The sequence below is a fragment of the Balaenoptera acutorostrata genome, chromosome 4 (genome assembly GCF_949987535.1).
Source record: "Balaenoptera acutorostrata chromosome 4, mBalAcu1.1, whole genome shotgun sequence".
NCBI classification, from domain to species: Eukaryota; Metazoa; Chordata; class Mammalia; order Artiodactyla; family Balaenopteridae; genus Balaenoptera; species Balaenoptera acutorostrata.
The window spans coordinates 66,952,697-66,972,371 of record NC_080067.1 but is presented as its reverse complement, the minus strand read 5'-3'; the positions used below and the strand labels follow the sequence as shown (position 1 = coordinate 66,972,371).

The following is a 19,675-nucleotide window of genomic DNA, read 5'->3' as shown; positions in this document are numbered from 1 at the left end:
CAAAAAAGTCATATATATACTGGCTCCCCCAATCCCTACCTCTTCAGAGCAGTTCCTCAGAGCTATCTGAAAAGCTCTGGGCTATAGCCCAGTCCTCAGTAAGGTCCCTGAATAAAACTGAAACTCACTGCTCTTACACTGTACATTATTTTCTAGTCAACAGTGGCAAGCATCAGTTCTAGGACTGAGAAAGGACAAGGGTGCTGCTTTTCCCTAGAAATTCATTACCAAAATTTTTTTCCTATCTGATACCAATCAAAGCAACTGGTGGAATAGTCACTGTCTGTCAGCATTGTTCTTTTGACAAATTATAAACTGTGGTCAAGAAAAAGATTGCTTAATAAGTAATTTGTGAGAAGGAGAAAACAAGGATCATACTCATTCCTTCTGTAATGGAATCTACTATAGCAACTCCATGTTATTGTTATGGAAAAAGAAATTTACTGCTTATTAACAAAAAATTTGCTGTTGAGTAGCTACATGGCATATACAGGGAAATGTTTGCCATACCAGAAGAGGGAGGAATCTTACATTCTAATGCTTCTTTTTTCTCAAAGAAGCAGATAATGCTTAGTAGATAGTACTGATGAAATCTGCAGTTGATCAGTCTTTGTGCTACTGCCATGTAGCAGCTAACTTGGAACTATTAAAACTTTTTATGAAAAGCCACATTCATTGTGTCCTTTGTAATTTTACAATTAGAGTAAAATATTTACTACAGTGCTGTTTTAACCTTTTCCTTTGCAAATATGGAGTTATGGCAAGAAGTACAGATCTTTAAGGAATAAGGACCAAACAACTTTAAAGAAAAAATACTTCATTTTAATTTATTGAAAATTCAATATACAATACAGCAATTTTTCTGAGATTTAACTGTAGGACATGATTGTTGCTGGTGTTTAGCAAAAGACTCTAGTTTACACTTACCACTAATAAAATGCCTTACTGAATAAAAACGATACCAAAAAAAATAAATTCAAATATTTTCTGAAAAAATCATTTTAAAGTTAGTTCCATTCAGTCTAGTGACTAACACAATAACAGTAGATATACTAGTTTAATATAATTGGCTGCTTTTATATAGCACGTATCTTTCAGTCAACAAGTATATTATTAAATGATAGTGAACACTCAATATAACCATGTGTAGAGAACTAGGAGATAAAATTCTAAGAAAGATTTACAACCCCATCTTTTTTTTAAATTGAAGTATAGTTGATTTACAATGTTGAGTTAATTTCTGCTCTACAGCAAAGTGATTCAGTTATACATATATATGTATTCTTTTTCATAGTCTTTTCCATTATGTTTTATCACAAGATGTTGAATATAGTTCCGTGCTATACAGTAGGACCTCGTTGTTTATCCATCCTGTATATAATAGTTTGCATCTGCTAACCCCAAACTCCCACTCCATCTCTCCTCTCCCCACCCCCACTGCCTTGGCAAACACAGGTCTGTTCTCTATGTCTGTGAGTCTGTTTCTGTTTCATAGGTAGGTTCATTTGTGTCATATTTTAGATTCCACATATAAGGGATATCATATGGTATTTTTCTTTCTCTTTCTGACTTCTTCACTTAGTATGATAATCTCCAGTTCCATCCATGTTGCTGCAAATGGCATTATTTCTTTTTTTATGGCTGAGTAGTATTCCATTGTATTATATGTACCACATCTTCTTTATCCATTCATCTCTAGGTGGACATTTAGGTGGTTTCCATGTCTTGGCTATTGTGAATAGTGCTGCTATGACCATAGGGGTGCATGTATCTTTTTGAATTATAGTTTTATCTGGATATATGCCCAGGAGTGGGATTGCTGGATCATATGGTAATTCTATTTTTAGTTTCTTGAGGAACCTCCATACTGTTCTCCACAGTGGCTGCACCAATTTACATTTCCACCAACAGTGTAAGAAGGTTCCCTCTTCTCCACACCCTCTCCAGCATATGCTATTTGTAGACTTTTTAATGTTGGCTATTCTGACTGGTGTGAGGCAGTATCTCATTGTAGTTTTGATTTGCATTTCTCTGATAATTAGCAATGTTGAGACTTTTTTCATTTGCCTGTTGGCCATCGGTATGTCTTCTTTGGAGAAATGTATAGTTAGGTCTTCTGCCCATTTTTCAATTGGGTACAACCCCATCTTTTATAGCCACCCCAACAGTCTAATTCTAAAGAGGATAAAGCCAATGACTTTCCTCACATTAGCTCATGGCTGAAGTTGCTTTGCTATCAAAATCTGTATTTTTGATCTGTTATGAGCATTGAGACAAAGCTTCAAATATTTCCCCCAAAAGAAGCACAGTGCACCTTGTGATTGCCTATTCACCAACAGCAAGCACTACATTCAAAACCATTTCATCCCAGGAATTAAATTAGGTCAGCCACATTCATTGGCATTTCCTCCAGTGTAGTATGGCAGAAAGGCTCAGTGTCACAAAGAATCTTCTTGTCTTCTTCAATGGTTATGGCCACAGCCTTCCTCCCAAATTGACTCCTGCTGCCAATTCTGAACAAAAGAAACATTATTAATCAGAATATCACTTATCAAGTACTACATAAAGTACTAATGATATGAGCTACTTGTTAACCATCAATGGCTGTTTATTTGCCAAGATTATACTTAGAGGACTTCTAATTGGAGCACTAGATCCTAGTCACAATATCTAGAGAAAAAGAAAAGATATCTTTTGTAGTTAGTTCAGAAAGATTCTTCTGGTTGCAAGATCAGATTCCATCAGGTGGCTTGAGTGTTATTACTTACAGAGCAGAGGACAGTATTGTGTTTGGGGTAGTGAAATTAAAGCCCCTATCGAAGTGGGCCAAGAGCAGGTGTCAGCCTGGGACAAACATAAATACCAGGGACGAAACAAAAGCAACAGCTGTGTAATCCATTTTGACACACTTTTGGAACTCTAAACTGAAAATATAAACTCTGGAATGTTAACTATTGTTTAGGACTATGCTGTCCAATGCAATAGCCACTAGCTACATGTGGCTATTTAAACTAGAATTAAATAAAATAGAAAATTTAGCTCCTCAGCTGCATTAATCATATTTCAGTAGCCACATGTGGCCTGTCACTACTGTGTTGGGCAGGGCAGATATAAAACATTTCCCTCACTACAGAAAGTTCTATTGGACAGATCTGATCCAGGACTTAAAACTTTTTCCAGTGTGGGGGAAACCTCTAAAAATTTATTATGGTAACCCATATTTATCACTGCTTTCTGCTCAGGTCACCTCATACACTGTAGCACAGATGCCTGAGATATGTTTACCACCACAGCTTTCTACTAAAACAGATGATAGAACCAATCAAAAATGTCTGGGCTGGAGCAACTTAAAATACCAAATAACCAGTACAAGGGGAAAACAAATATGAAAATACTGACTTGCTCTTTAACCAAACAACATGCTGTTTCACTTATGAATCTATGTCCTAAATCAGGCCAGTGCCTTTTCTGAGCATCACCTCATTATCTATTCTTACCAACTACTATATTTTTTGACAAAGTTATTTTTATATTAGTAGCAAGACATAATTCAATTTATTTAGTGATAAAGCTACTGTAACTAAGCCAGGGTCAATATAAATTGCTATCAGAAAATGCTGAGAAAAATCTTAATTATAGAGGAATCACCAAGAAAGCACAAGACATGAGCAACACGACTTAAAAAAAAAAAAAAAAAAAAGACTCCTGTGTAAGTTAAGACAACCAGATCTAACAGCATTATTGATTTTCCCTTTGAATATCTACTCTATAGGGTCCAAAATCTGGGCTACATTTCACATTGTTTTCCCACTGTGTTCTGTTTAACCACGAATATTTCCAAGTACAATTTAAATACGACTTACATGTTACTACATTTCCTGATTCAAGGTTGTCTGGCTGACAAAATCATACTTGAAAAGCAACACATGAATTTATTTTTCCAGAATAAAAGCAAGTAATTCAATGAAGATGACAAATACTCAACTGAAAATATAGTTTTCATAAGTAGTGGGCAAATCATAGTTTATAACCATAGACATTAGTTGTACCTAAAAATCATGAGCCTGAGATATGATAATATCTATTCAAATTCTGATTCAAAAAGCAACTTCTATACAATCTTTCAGGGCACAAAATAGTAATGAACTGCATATATATCACACAGCTCACTGGAGTATGGTCTTTATTCCCCCACGTAGCTTGAGCTGACAAAGACAATGAAAAATCTTCCCCTCGAAACCATCTTTTAGTAGGTAAATATTGTAATTAAATTAAATACCAGTAAGTCAGTAGTAATCAGTCCCTTATTTGAATTCCCTCTTGGTAATGCCTCTTTCTTTCTGTCACCACCTGCAAAGTATTAATAAGCCTTAACTCTCAGGAGTCATTTGTTGAGTCAGGGTTTAAATTGGTACATGTGTATGAGACCATGCATCCCTGGCTGCTACAGCACCATGGCTGGCAGGGCTGGAAAGGAAACAGTCTTATTTTGAGCAGGGGGCAAAGACAACGCGGCACTTCACAGCTACATTGTAACTAGATCCTGCTTCAGTTTGTTAAGGAAATAATTAGATATTAACAGTGTCTTAAGTAGCAATACTAGGCAAGAACAGCTCTTGCCACATCAGAACTGAAATTCCTGGCACGCGTTTTCTCAGAGCCAGTTTACCCTTCGTCTGTGTTCTGAAAAAGAACAGCCTGTTTACTGGCCGGCCTCTCATATGTCACAAAGAGCATACAATTCCTTCCCTACAGTATTTCAGAGAGGAAAATGTTAATCCAGATCAGAGTCAGAATAAAAAGCCATTTGACTTCTCTATCCCTACCATTGGAAGGAACCAGTTAGAGAAATTCATTCTATTAATTCTGCCTAAATTCTGTACCAAATCTTAGAACAAAATACCCTGGAGTTACCTGCAGTTTTTCTACTATCTGGTATGGTTGTTTTTTCCTTGTGTTTACTCTGTCAGCTTTATTACAAGCACTAAGACACTACAGATACTAGTTACTGCAATTTTAGCACAGAGCTTAAATAAGAAGGTTAAAAAAAAATCCTGGCTATAATTTTTATGTATATCAATTAGAAAAACATTACCCTCTTTCAAAGTTATTATAAGATATTGACCTTTTCAAAGGTCAGTTCTTCTTTCTTCACTAGAATTTGAAATGGATTTCTCAGGAACTTTTTGAGGTCTTCAGCATATCAATTGGCATTAAGGCAGAAAGCAACACAACCTTAAAAAAGAGACAATGACTAATTATGTTGACATATCAATTATAACAGTTTTCATAATAATACTTAGAGAAATAATGTTTGAGACCAAGCGTCCCTGTCTTACTACAGAACTGAGCTAGACAGAGATTGTAGGACACAATTGCTTTTGGCAGAGGAAAGGACAATATAGCACTTTACAGCTATATTGTAACAATGAACCCAACCTGCCAGCTGCAGAAAAATCACATGCACACCTGAGTCCTTGTATTTGATTTCTGGTAAGTCTCGTGGATTTGACCTTTAATCCTTTGGCTCAACATTTTTACTGGCTTCATCCAAAATAAGCATCTTGATCCATTTTGGAAAGCGAAAAAAAAAAGTCTTACTTAAGAGTGGGTTGTACATAGAGACTTCCTTCCAGAGACTACAGTACAGAAGGAGAGGGGGGAAGAATAAGTTTATGTGAAAAAACCTGACAAACTCTACCTCAGCCAGGTGATCAAGGTCAACATCAACAGTAATAACCTTCGATAGAATGAGATGAAAATGTTACTTTACCTCTGTGGTCTTCCTCCTCAACACCCATAACTACAGTCTAATCTTGAGAAAAACATCAGACAAATTCCAACACAAGTGCATCCTACTAAATATCTGACCAGTGCTTCTCAAAATGGTGAAGGTCGGGCTTCCCTGGTGGCACAGTGGTTAAGAATTTGCCTGCTAATGCAGGGACATGGGTTCGAGCCCTGGTCCGGGAAGATCCCACATGCCGCAGAGCAACTAAGCCCGTGCGTCACAACTACTGAGTCTGCGCTCTAAAGCCCGCGAGCCACAACTACTGAGCCCGTGTGCCACAACTACTGAAGCCCACATGCCTAGAGCCTGTGTTCCACAACAAGAGAAGCCGCCGCAATGAGAAGTCCGTGCACCGCAACAAAGAGTAGTCCCTGCTCGCCACAACTAGAGAAAGCCCGCACGTAGCAATGAAGACCCAATGCAGCCAAAAATAAATAAATAAAATAAATAAATTTTGAAAAAATGGTGAAGGTCATCAAAAAAAAAAGGGAATATTTGAATAACTGTTACAGCCAAGAAGAGCTTAAGGAGACACGACAATTAAATGTCATGTGGTATCCTGATTGGGATCCTGGAATAGAAAAAGAACATTAGGCGAAAAGTAAGGAAACCTGAATAAATTCTGGACTTTAGTTCATAATAATGTGTCAGTGTTGTTTCATTAATTTTAACAAATGTGCCATACTAATGTAAGTTGTTAATGTTATAGGAAGCTGGGAACTCTCTTCTCAATTTTCCTATGAACCTAAAACTGTTCTAAAAAATAAAGCCTATTACAGAAAAGTATTAGTATCACCTCTAGATATTCATGCATGGCAACTGGCTTAAACAATTAGGATAATTATTTTCCCTCCCATAACCCAAATATCACTGGTTAAAAAATGCCCTAGGAAAAATATGGCAATACTTACAATGATATAGTCTATTTAGCATATCAAATGGTCTCCCTGGAGTACCAGGACGTTGTGTGCTCCCTCCTCCACCAGCCTGAAGTTTTTGCATTTTATTTTGAACACTGGTTCCACACAATGCAGGCATGACAAGTTGCTCCAAGGTAGTAGTATCTAAGTGCCAGAACTACCTTTTGGATCTAAAAGTCAAAAGCTTAAATTATTATGTTACACAAATGAAGGCTCCATCAAATGACTTTCAAAGTGCATGGCTAAATGCTAAACTGTTCATATTTAGTTTAAAATTCTGGTCTGCGAACAGCTTTTATGCAGCACAATGCAGAATCACTTCCAAGCTTACAATGCAGACAAATCAAACTGCTTCAAGATAAAATCCCTTTAAGCATCTCATTTAAAAAATTTTTTTATTGGGGTATAGTTGATTTATAATGTTGTGTTAGTTTTAGGTGTACAGCAAAGTGGATCTGTTATACATATACATATATCCACTCTTTTTTAGATTATTTTCCCATATAGGCCATTACAGAGTACTGAGTAGAGTTCCCTGTGCTATACATAAGCATCTCATTTTTAATTAGATTTTTGTGCCTTTTCAAACTTGGGATCCTTAGTTTCCTAGAGATACCAGCTAGATAATTAAAGAACCAAACAATTAAAGAACAAACAGTTCCTACATTTTTCTTTTACATGTAAGACATGTAAGTAGTGAAATAAGCTCTACATTTACAGCTCCAAGGCAAATTGTCCTGATATGTATTCCTTGATTACCATTCACTTGAAAAATAAATATCCTTCCAATAGGAAACTTATACAGCCCTGATCTTAATGAAGCCTAAAGCTTTGCTAAGAAAAGCTTTATTTCATAGCTAACATAGCAGTAAGCTTTCAAAAGAGACAGCAGGCAACAGATGTATCACAAATGACAAAGATTCCCAACTAATTACAGATACTGAGTTTTCATGTTGCAAAATTGCATTTAAACTTAACAACAATAACACAAAGTGCATGGATCCTGAAAGAAAGAAAGCTTTAGTTTCTCAGTCTACTGAGTACAGCCCTGCAAACCATAAATGCAAGCCTAGTTCTAGTTTAATTTGAAACAAAACCAAAAACTCTATGCATGCATGGACAATAGTTTTTAAAAAGGTTCTTTACACTAAGTCATAAGCTGTTCTTCACTTTTGTAAAACCTGAAGCATCTGGGAATTTATGTCCCCCTGGGGGAAGCCCTACGTCAGTGACTGAAGGTGGCTATACCAGCTTGCTGGCTCCCTAGTGAGGACAAGGGGGATATTTACCAAAGAAACTGGCCTACATGCTCAGTGATTGACACCATCCTCTACTGTTGTGTTTGAGTATCAAGTAGAGCTCTCTATTGTGGATGCATCATGAATACCAAAAATCACTTCATCATCTCATCTTATTAAAGTCATGAAAGACAAAAAATGAGGACTTGTTCCAGAATGAGGCAGATCAAAGAGACATGACAACTAAATTCAACATGTTATCCTGGATTAGACTCTAGACCACTAAAAAACCAGCTTTTCTTTTGGTAAAATGTACATCAGTTGGACAACTGGCTAAATCTTAATAAGTCTGCAGATTAGATAATAATATTGCATCAAAATTAATTTCTTGATTTTGATAACTGTACTATGATGTAAGAGAATGCTATTTTATACATATTTTTTAATGCATGTCATTCTGTCTCCTCATTTGGCATAGCACTTTTCCTTTTTCGCTACAATTTCTTCCTTCATTAAGAGAGTATCAGTTTCCAAACACTGGGATGAATGTTTATAATGGAGCCTCTACACCGTTTGTTTTTGGCGTGTTATCACAAGTCTGTTAATCAATGTTCCAAAGTTCTACGGGAAATGTGGGTTCAACACTGTACCTTCAAATCACTGAAGGATTTGCAAATGATATTTTATCATTTTCTAGTATAGTATATAATCTGGCTTTAAACTCTCTTATTTCACACTTCCAGTAAGTTTTAACACCATATTTTCTATCAAGTTGATACGCAGTTGTTATCATCTACTATTTTAAGACCACCATGTCTACTCGTCACTGTGTAGATCATTATGAGGGCTAAGATTTATGTAATATAAAAATAGGAGTACTGTGTCAATGGAGAAATGAAACTAAACTGTCACCCAGTTGAAACCAGACTATCAAACCAAACTGTCAACTAGTTATTTTATCTTTTACGGCAAAATTGCCTTATGACCATTTGGTTATGTAGCAAAAATGTCTACAGCAAAGATGCTTATGGCAAAAATACCAGACACATACCACAGATGTTTGAACCTTGCGAATATACTGAAAACTACTAAATTGTAAAATTTGTGGTAACTTCTATGGTATATGAGTTATATCTCAATTAAAACCGTTTTTTTGTTTTGTTTTGTTTTTGTTTTTGTTTTGTTTTTTGTTGTTTTTTTAGAGAAATAGGAATGCCACTTAGGAGGTTAAAGCATTTGACCAGATGATGGTGTTTCTGACCTAAGTGTGTGGTGGTATTGGGCAGAATGAATTAATTAGATTAAAAAACATGTAGGCAATAGAATTAATAGCACTTGGTGATTACTTAGATGTGGGTGGAACAAAATGAGGGGAGGGAGAGGGAGAGATGTTCAAGGACTCCCAAATTTCTGACATTAACTTTGTGGGCAATGATGTTATAATCTACTGAGTTATGACAGTCTGCAGGGAAAAGCAGGATTAGCACAGGATTGTGAATTAAATTTCAAATATATTGAGTTTGGGGTATCTGTAGCACACCAAGTGGAGATGTTGAGTAGGCAGTTGAACAACATGTATGATGTTCAGAAGAAATTTGAGTTAGAGACAGAAATTTGGGGGTTTTCAACAAAGCTATAGGAGTAGATGAGATCCAGAAGATCCCACTTCCAACATAAAGTGTTGAGGAGTTCCAACATCTAAGGGTCTGGTAATCTAGCAAGAGACTGAGAAAGAGAGGAGAGAATAAAAGGAAAACTAGACTTACTTAAAAGAGAAGAGTCAAGAGAAGAATTTATTCTAAAAGGAGGGTGTGACCTAAGAATGGGTTGGCAACCTTTTTCTGTAAAGGGCCAGATAGATTAAAAATATATTTTGGCTCACAGGCCATATAAAAACATGCTGAAGCTGGATTTGGTTCACCTGCTGTAGTTTGCCCAAACACTGGATTAGGGTGTTAAATGTTGCTAAGAGGTCAACAATCCACTGGATTTAGGGACAAGAAAATTATTGGTAACCTTAGCAAGAATAGTTTCAGGAGAGGGGTGAGGACAGAAGAACAACAGGTTGAGAAGAGAATAGGAAGTAAAGAAATAGAAACCTCAGGGTAGACAGTTCTTAAAAAACTTATTAAAGGGGCTTCCCTGGTGGCGCAGTGGTTGAGAATCTGCCTGCCAATGCAGGGGACACGGGTTCGAGCCCTGGTCTGGGAAGATCCCACATGCCGCAGAGCAACTAGGCCCGTGAACCACAACTACTGAGCCTGCGCGTCTGGAGCCTGTGCTCCGCAACAAGAGAGGCCGTGACAGTGAGAGGCCCACACACCGCGATGAAGAGTGGCCCCCGCTTGCCACAACTAGAGAAAGCCCTCGCATAGAAACGAAGACCCAACACAGCCAAAAATAAATATAAATAAATTTTAAAAAAAATTAAAAAAAAAAACTTATTAAAAATGGGAAAAGAAAGAGAGTGTTAGGTGGGAGGAAAAACAGGGACTTACTCCCTGAAGAAGAGACTATGGAATATTTAAATACTGGTGGGAAGGATTTAGTAAAGAGGGAGTGGTTAACCATCCAGGTGACAGAAGGGATAATTGATGGTAGAGATCCCTGAGATGGTGAGAGGGGAAGGATTCAGAGCACAGGCAAAGGGACTAGACTTCGATGGAAGTTGGATGGCTGCAGATGAAGGTGGGTGGGCAGCTTTGAGGGCAGGAAGCTCAGAAGCTCGGGTATTCTATTTTCTCAGAAACATTGAGACCATTTGCTGAAAATGGCTTATTAGGGATGTCACAGGCTTGAAAAAAGTGAAGAGGATTTGAAACAGCAGTTGCATAAAAAGGAAGAATGAGGGGGCTAGAGAAACACAATGGGCCTGCTTTGCAGTGTGAAAGCCCAGGTGAAGTTGACTACCACGAATTTATTTTAGTACCAAGTCTTTCAAGTGTGCAAGTTCCTCCAGCTCTTCTGGGAGGCTTGCTGCAGGCACAAGAATACAAATAGTTGGATTCATCTATGGCTGAAGTTTTCTCTGGTGGATAACAGATAGTAATAATTGGTAGCATTTATAAACCTTGGGGATGACAGAGTAGGTTTTCGTTAGTTATGATTTTAGAGATAAAGTCTCAGATATGTTAAGTGACTTGTTTACGATCACGTGGGTAATAGTGAGTAGTTGCTAAGATTAGACCTTCAGTTTTCATAATTCCACATTCTCTTCAAGGTGGTGGAAAAGTTTTGGAGAAAAACTGGGAAAAGTTCCCAAGGGGAATTTTAGAGAATAGTTTGTAAGTGAACTATGTTAATACTGTAAATGCTAAGGAAATAAAACAATATACAAAGAAATATAAAACTCCTACAAAGCTTGACATTTGGTTTTTAAAATATGCTAAGTCTACTTCACCATGAACAGCTGACCATAAACCTACTCTCTGGCTTTATCCCTCACCCTGTAGTCATTTTCTTTCCCTTGGGGCTTGTTAATGTTTCTTCCTGTTTATAACACAATGACAATGAAAACCATATAAAATTATACATGGGGAGCAATTACTGAGACTAACATATAAATATTTTATTATATTAGCCTGGCTTACAGATATTTGATTTGGTAAAATTGGTATATTATGGTCTAAGATATCTGTTTTAACTATTATTGAACAGTACATTTCTTTTCACTGAAATTCACAATATTCATAATATTCTTAATTACCTGGCTTTTTTCAACTTAAAACTAAAATTAAAATATTTAGGGAGGTGGAGTCAAGATGGCAGTGTGGGAAGCTGTTAAGTTAGTATCTCCCCACAACTAGGGCGCCTGCCGGCCGCTGGTGGGGGACTCTGATGCCCAAGGAGACGGGAGGAACCCCAAAGTGAACTGGTAGGAGGTAGGGGGACTGAAAGGGGAGGAGAAGTGGAGGCCAGACAGGAATGGCGCCCCTGAGGCCGGGGAGATCAGGAGAGGCAGGTGGGAGGAACTCTCCGGGAGAAGCGGGAGAGGAGCGGAGGGCGATCACCTGGCCCACTGGGGCTGGGGAGCCTGCTGAGCTCCCAAGCTGGTACCCCCGCCTCCAAAGCCCCCTCCAGGCCACATGGGTCCCTGGGGGCATAGGAGGGAGGCTAGGGAGATCAGGAGAGGTATGTGGGAGGGGCCCTCTGGGAGAAGCGGGAGAGGAGCGGAGGGTGATTGCCCCGCCCACTCAGGCACGGGGGAACCTGCCGAGCTCCCAGGCTGGTCCCCTGCCCTCCAAGGGCACCACACCCCCACCCCACCCCAGCCTGCCGCATTGGTCCTCTGGGCATAGGAGGGAGGCCAGGGAGATCAGGAGAGGCAGGCGGGAGGGGCCCTCCCAGACCAGAAGAGCAGGAGAGGAGAGGAGGGTGTTTGCCCCACCCACTGGAGCCCAGGAAGCCTGCTGAGCTCCCAGGTGAGGTCCCCCACCCTCTGAGACCAGGGGTGGGGGGCACACCTCGGCCCCTTCTGTTCCTTGAGCCTAAGCCCCACGCCCCACAGCCCCCAGGGCCTTTTCCAGCCCTGTGGGTCCTGAGCATTGGCCCCCCCCCACCACTGCCCAAATCTCACCCTTGCTAAGGCCCCACCCTCTACAGCCAAGGCCCTCCCCCCACCCTCCCGCTTTTTTTTTTTCCCCCTCCTCCTCAACACATTAAAAGGATCATACTCCATGATCAAGTGGGATTTATCCCAGGGATGCAAGGATTCTTCAATATATGCAAATCAATGTGATACACCACATTAACAAATTAAGGAATAAAAACCATACAATCATCTCAATAGATGCAGAAAAAGCTTTTGAAAAAATTCAACACCTATTTATTATAAAAACTCTTCAGAAAATGGGCATAGAGGGAATCTACCTCAACATAATAAAGGCCATATATGACAAACCCACAGCAAACTTCATTCTCAATGGTGAAAAACTGAAAGCATTTCCACTAAGATCAGGAACAAGACAAGGATGTCCACTCTCACCACTCTTATTCAACATAGCTTTGGAAGTCCTAGCCACAGCAATCAGAGAAGAAAAAGTAATAAAAGGAAGCCAAATTGGAAAAGAAGAAGTAAAACTGTCACTGTTTGCCTATGACATGATACTATACATAGAAAATCCTAAAGAGGCCACCAGAAAACTACTAGAACTAATCAATGAATTTGGTAAGGCTGCAGGATACAAAATTAATGCACAGAAATCTCTGGCATTCCTATACACTAACAATGAAAAATCAGAAAGAGAAATTAAGGAAACACTCCCATTTACCACTGCAACAAAAAGAATAAAATACCTAGGAATAAACCTGCCTAAGGAGGCAAAAGACTTGTACTCAGAAAACTATAAAACACTGATGAAAGAAATCAAAGATGACATAAACAGATGGAGAAATATACCATGTTCTTGGATTGGAAGTATCAATATTGTGAAAATGACTATACTACCCAAAGCAATCTACAGATTCAATACAATCCCTATCAAACTACCAATGGCATTCTTCACAGAATTAGAACAAAAAATTTTACAATTCGTATGGAAACACAAAAGACCCCGAATAGACAAAGCAATCTTGAGAAAGAAAAACGGAGTTGGAGGAATTAGGCTCCCCAACTTGAAACTATACCACAAAGCTACAGTAATCAAGACAGTATGGTACTGGGACAAAAACAGAAATACAGATCAATGGTACAGGATAGAATGCCCAGAGATAAACCCATGCACATATGGGCACCTAATTTACGACAAAGGAGGCAAGAATATACAATGGAGAAAAGACAGCCTCTTCAATAAGTGGTGCTGGGAAAACTGGACAGCTACATGTAAAAGAATGAAATTAGAACACTCCCTAACACCATACACAAAAATAAACTCCAAATGGATTAAAGACCTAAATGTAAGACCAGACACTATAATACTCTTAGAGGAAAACATAGGAAAAACACTCTTTGACATAAACCACAGCAAGATCTTTTTTGACCCACCTCCTAGAGCAATGGAAATAAAAACAAAAATAAACAAATGGGACTTAATTAAACTTAAAAGCTTTTGCACAGCAAAGGAAACCATAAACAAGACAAAAAGACAACCCTCAGAATGGGAGAAAATATTTGCAAATGAAACGACAGACAAAGGATTAATCTCCAAAATATACAAACAGCTCATGGAGCTCAATATTAAAAAAAACCAAACAATCCAGTTAAAAAATGGGTGGAAGACCTAAATAGACATTTCACCAAGGAAGACATACAGATGGCCAAGAGGCACATGAAAAGATGCTCAACATCACTAATTATTAGAGAAATGCATATCAAAACTAAAATGAGATATCACCTCACGCTGGTCAGAATGGCCATTAACAAAAAATCTAGAAACAATAAATGCTGGAAAGGGTGTGGTGAAAAGGGAACCCTCTTGCACTGCTGGTGGGAATGTAAACTGATACAACCACTATGGAAAACAGTATGGAGGTTCCTTAAAAAACTAAAAATAGAATTATCATGTGACCCAGCAATCCCACTACTGTGCATAAACCCTGAGAAAACCATAATTCAGAAAGAGTCATGTACCACAATGTTCATTGCAGCTCTATTTACAATAGCCAGGACATGGAATAAACCTAAATTTCCATTGACAGATGAATGGATAAAGAAGATGTGGCACATATATACCATGGAAAAGAAATGAAATTGAGTTATTTGTAGTGAGGTAGATGGACCTAGAGTCTGTCATAGAGAGTTAAGTAAGTCAGAAAGAGAAAAACAAATACTGTATGCTAAAGCATATATATGGAATCTAAAAAAAAAAAAAAAGGTACTGATGAACCTAGTTGCAGGGCAGGAATAAAGAGGCAGACATAGAAAATGGACTTGAGGACATGGGGTGGGAGGGCAAAGCTGGGGTGAAGTGAGAGTAGCATCGACATATATACACTACCGAATGTAAAATAGTTAGCTGGTGGGAAGCAGCAGCATAGTACAGGGAGATCGGCTTGATGTTTTGTGATGACCTAGAAGGGTAGGATAGGGAGGATGGGAGGGAGGCTCAAGAGGGAGGGGATATGGGCACATGTGTATGCATATGGCTGATTCCCTTTGTTGTGCAACAGAAACTAACACAGTATTGTGAAACAATTATACTCCAATAAAGATCTATTAAAAATATATTTAATTATTTAATGATTTATGCCAAAAATTCACATTTACTAAAAGTCAAAGTATAATGGCTAATCATAGTTAAAATTAACTAATTTAAATGTCCCAGGCACTTGACAAGAATTTAATACAACAGTCCTATGACGTGGATACAATTATCATTTCTATTTTAAAGAAGAGGAAATGGAGGCCCAGAAAGATTATATAACTTGCCTACTGCCGTCAGTGGCGAAGCTAGGCTTTGAACCCAGGTGTGTCTCATTCCAGAACACACTTTACTGCCTTAATCACTACCTTGACAGTTTAATACAGTTTCTTCTCCCAAATATAAAGTAAACGCCACAGCAGAGAACCTGAATATAAAACAACTCTCCAGCCCCTCTGAAAGATAAATTTGTTTTTGTTAAGTAGATTTATTCCAAAAATTATAAGAGCTCCCCAGGAATCTTTCTTTGAATTGCACACCTGAGAGGGACAGCAGAACTGAAATGGGTCTTTAAAGTGTCCTGGCCCCATTACTTACTGGTTGCATAACTTTGGATTAGACCTTTTGGGTTTCATCGGAACACGGATTATAACACTCCCCATACAGGGAGTGCTATGAAAGGACACTGTAAATGGTTAGGAGATGTATAAATGTTATTCTTGCCTAGGATTGCCAGATAAAAAACAGGACGCCCAGTTAAATTTCAGACAAATAAAAAATGTTTTATATTTTAATTTTATTTGCTATCAGAGACATATTTTTACTAAAAAAAATTGTGTTGTTTTTCTGAAATTTAAATTTTAGCTAGCATCCTGTATTTTTATTGCTAAATCTGGCAACCCTATTCTTGCCCGCATTAGGTAGGGGAGCACGGAGGATGGCAGGCCCAGCGCCATTCCCCCCACCCCCACCCACAAGTGGAGAAAACTAAGGCAAAGGGCGGGCTGAAGAGTGAACCTAGGGAGGGGGAAGAAAGGGAAGCGCTGGGTGTAGGAGGACTCCTTCTCAGGGGTGGGACTGAAAGCAGAATCCCCTGACAAGTAGATCCTACCGAGTCTCCGGTACCTCCGCAACTCTTTCACAGCTCAGGGCGGCCAACACCCCACGCCCCCATCCCTGGGCAGAAACACAGCCGTCCTACCACCTACCGTTGCCTCGGCAGCGGCAGCGGCAGCAGCAGCGGGCTCTGGACTGGCTGCCACTGGTTCCTCTCAGTCGCCACCAGCAGCACCGACACCACAGAGGCTGCCGCCATGTCCCTGGAGCCCGGACGCTTGTTGATGTGCGGCTGCGTCGCAGATGTCACCCAAATCGTCCCTCCATAGCGTATAGAAGTCTCTTGTCCTCCTCTGGCCTCCGTCCAGTCCGAACCAAGAAATAGCCAATCCGAGCGAGGCATTCGGGAGGGGGCGTCACCACTAAAACCAATCAAAGAACAGAGCAGAGCTGCAGTAGCGGCGATTGGCCAATCAGGCTGCGTGCCCGCGGGGGTGTGGCCCCTGTTTCGTCCGCCCCTTGGGCTGGGATCCAACTGGGGTAGGGGCATGCTGTCCTTATCCTCCTTAGGTTGCCTGCGTGTGCCATGGATATTTCCTTCTGTGGGGTTCTTTTCCTCTCATGGGTTCCAGGGCGAAGAGTCCTTCATGACCTTTAATCTTTAGAGTTTTCTGAGGGGAAGAAGAAAGGGGAGCTGTCCTAAGATATAAAAGGGTGTGGGGTAAGAAGAATACAAAATTTTATAATGTTTTCAAAAATGTGAAAACATGTATTTTTAAAAAATCCTCCTCTTAATCGTCTCAAAATTGAAATTACAGAATTTTAAGATAGACAATTTTTTTCTATAATGCTATTTTTAAAAATTGAGATATAATTGACATAGCATTGTGTAAGTTTAAGCTGTACAACCTGTTGATTTGATACCTTTATATATTGCAATATGATTACCGCCATAGGATTAGTTAACAACCCTTTCACATCACATAATTATAATTTGTTTGTTTGTTTATTTATTTTTGGCTGCATTGGGTCTTCGTTGCTGTGTGCGGGCTTTCTCTAGTTGCGGCGAGCAGGGGCTACTCTTCATTGCGGTGCGCGGGCTTCTCATTACGGTGGCTTCTCTTGTTGCAGAGCACGGGCTCTAGGCACGTGGGCTTCAATAGTTGTGGCGCATGGGCTTAGTTGCTCCGCGGCATGTGGGATCTTCCCGGACCAGGGCTCGAACCCGTGTCCCCTGCATTGGCAGGCGGATTCTTAACCACTGCACCACCAGGGAAATCCCTATAATTTCTTTTTTGATGAGAACATTTAAGATCTACTCTCCTAGCAACTTTGAAGTACATGATACAGTATTGTTGACTATAATCACTAATGCAGTGCATTAGATTTCCGGAACTTATTAGTCTTCTAGTTGCAAGTTTGTAGACTTTATTTTTTACAGCAATATTGAGCATAAGGTAGAGCTTTCCCCTTCCCCCACGCATGCATACCCCCTCCCCAATATTAATATCCCCCACCAGAGTGGTACATTTGTTACAATTGATGAACCTACACTGACACATCATAATCACCGAAAGCCCGTAGTTCACATTAGCCTTCATTGTTTTTTGGTTTTTTTCCCCTTTATTTATTTATTTTGGCTGCGTAGGGTCTTAGTTGCGGCACACGGGGTCTTCGTTGAGGTGTGAAGGATCTTTCCTTGCGGCGCTCGCTCTTTGTTGTGGTGTATGGGCTTCTCTCTAGTTGTGGAGTGTGGGTTTTCTCTCTCTAGTTGTGGCACATGGGCTCCAGGGCGCGTGGGCTCTCTCGTTGAGGCTCAAGAGCTCAGTAGTTGTGGTGCGCAGGCTTAGTTGCCCCGCGGCATGTGGGATCTTAGTTTCCCCACCAGGGATTGAACCCGCGTCCCCTGCACTGGAAGGTGGATTCTTTATCACTGAACCACCAGGGAAGTCCCAGCCTTCACTCTTGGTGTTGTACTTTCATGGGTTTGGACAAATTTATAATGATATGTGTCCACCATTATAAATCATAAAGAGTAGTTTTACTGCCCTAAGAATTGTCTGTGCTTTGGCTATTCATTCCTCCCTCCCCCATAATCCCTGGCAACCACTGATCTCTTTACAGTCTTTATAGTGTTGCCTTTTCCAGAATGTAGTGTAGTTGGAATCATGCAATAAGCAATCTTTTCAGATTGACTTCTTTCACTTAGTAATATTCATTTAAGTTTCTTTCTTTTTTTTCATGGTTTGATAGCTCATTTCTTTCTAACACTGACTAATATTCCATTGTCTGTCTGGATGTGTCACAGTTTATTTATCCATTTACCTACTGAAGGACAGGTTGCTTCCAAGTTTTGGCAGTTGTGAATAAAACTGCTATAAACGTGTAGGTTTTTGTGTGGACATAAATTTCTAACTTTTGGATAAATACCAAGCAGCACAATTGCTGAAATGCATGGTAAGAATATGTTGAGTTTTGTAAAAATCTGCCAAACTATCTTATAAAGGGCAATTTTCCAAATTATTTGCAATCCCACCAGCAATTAATGAGAGTTCCTGTTGCTCCTCACCTTCACCAGCATTTGGTGTTGTCAGTGTTTTGGATTTGGACCATTCTATTAGGTGTGTAGTGGTACGTCATTGTTATTTAGTTTGCATTTCCCTGATGACATATGATGTGGAGCATCTTTTCATATGATTATTTGCCATCTGTATATCTTGAGGAAGTGTCTGTGAAGGTCTTTAGCCCATTTAAAAAATCAGGTTATTCTTACTATTGAGTTTTAAGAGTTCTTTGTATATTTTAGATAACAGACCTTTATTTTTTTAACAGAGAGATACGTTTTTCATAACTATTTTCTATCAGCCCATAGCTTCTCTTTTTATTCTCTTGATAGTATCTTTCACACAGCAGAAAGTCTTAATTTTAATGAAGTCTATCTTGTCAATTCTTTCTTTCACGGATTGTGCCTTTGGTATTGTACCTAGAAAGTATTCACCAAACCCTAGGTCATCTAGATTTTCTCCTATGTTATGTTATAGGAATTTTATAGTTTTGTGTTTTACATTTAGGTCAGTGATTCATTTTGAGTTAACTTTTCTGAAGGGAAAAAAATTGTTCCATACAACTTTTGTTTTAATTATGTAATTTATGTTGACTATGTCATGATGTAAATTTTATATCATACTGTGGTTTACAGTCTAAGAATTTTGAAGAGCTTCGCTCTAGGCCAGTGGTGGTCCCAGGACCAGCAGCATCCATAATCCTGTGTACTTGTTAAAAATGCAAATTCTCAGGTCTCATTCCACATTACTGAATCAGAACCTCTGGAGATGGGGACCAAGAGTTTGTATTTTAAAAAATCACCTGTATTTCCAGGTGATTCTGTTCGTTTGAGAACCACTGATCTAGACTAAACTGGGTGGCCCCAATGGTGCCTAACCTCACCTGTGGCACCCAAGGTGGGTCCTTTGTCTTTCTCTTCATTGTTGGAGGCAGGGCTGACAATCCACCAAAAGGGAGGTAGAATCTACTTTGGCAGTGCTTGGAGGATGGTTTGTCTTTCCAAGCTCAGGCAAATCCTTACCTGAA

The 19,675-nt window shown here is 39.3% G+C and overlaps 1 long non-coding RNA gene and 2 other non-coding genes across 5 annotated transcripts; all 3 read right to left on the bottom strand.

Annotated features, from left to right (window-relative positions):
* Positions 1-800: 800 nt before the first annotated feature.
* On the bottom strand, positions 801-16,426 carry LOC103016778 (uncharacterized). 3 transcript variants are annotated; one of them, XR_452266.2, is made up of 5 exons: positions 16,237-16,426; positions 6,703-6,881; positions 5,096-5,235; positions 4,280-4,350; positions 801-2,513 (listed from the first exon to the last, which is right to left on the bottom strand). It is a non-coding gene; the product is annotated as an uncharacterized LOC103016778 (long non-coding RNA). The 3 variants fall into 3 exon arrangements; XR_452264.2 differs by lacking the exon at positions 4,280-4,350; XR_452265.2 differs by lacking the exon at positions 4,280-4,350 and having other exon boundaries at positions 5,126-5,235.
* LOC114235658 (small nucleolar RNA SNORA63) lies at positions 4,418-4,549 on the bottom strand. Its single transcript, XR_003621782.1, has one exon. It is a non-coding gene; the product is annotated as a small nucleolar RNA SNORA63 (small nucleolar RNA).
* Positions 4,873-5,042, bottom strand: LOC114235665 (small nucleolar RNA SNORA81). The gene has a single exon (XR_003621789.1). It is a non-coding gene; the product is annotated as a small nucleolar RNA SNORA81 (small nucleolar RNA).
* Positions 16,427-19,675: the final 3,249 nt, after the last annotated feature.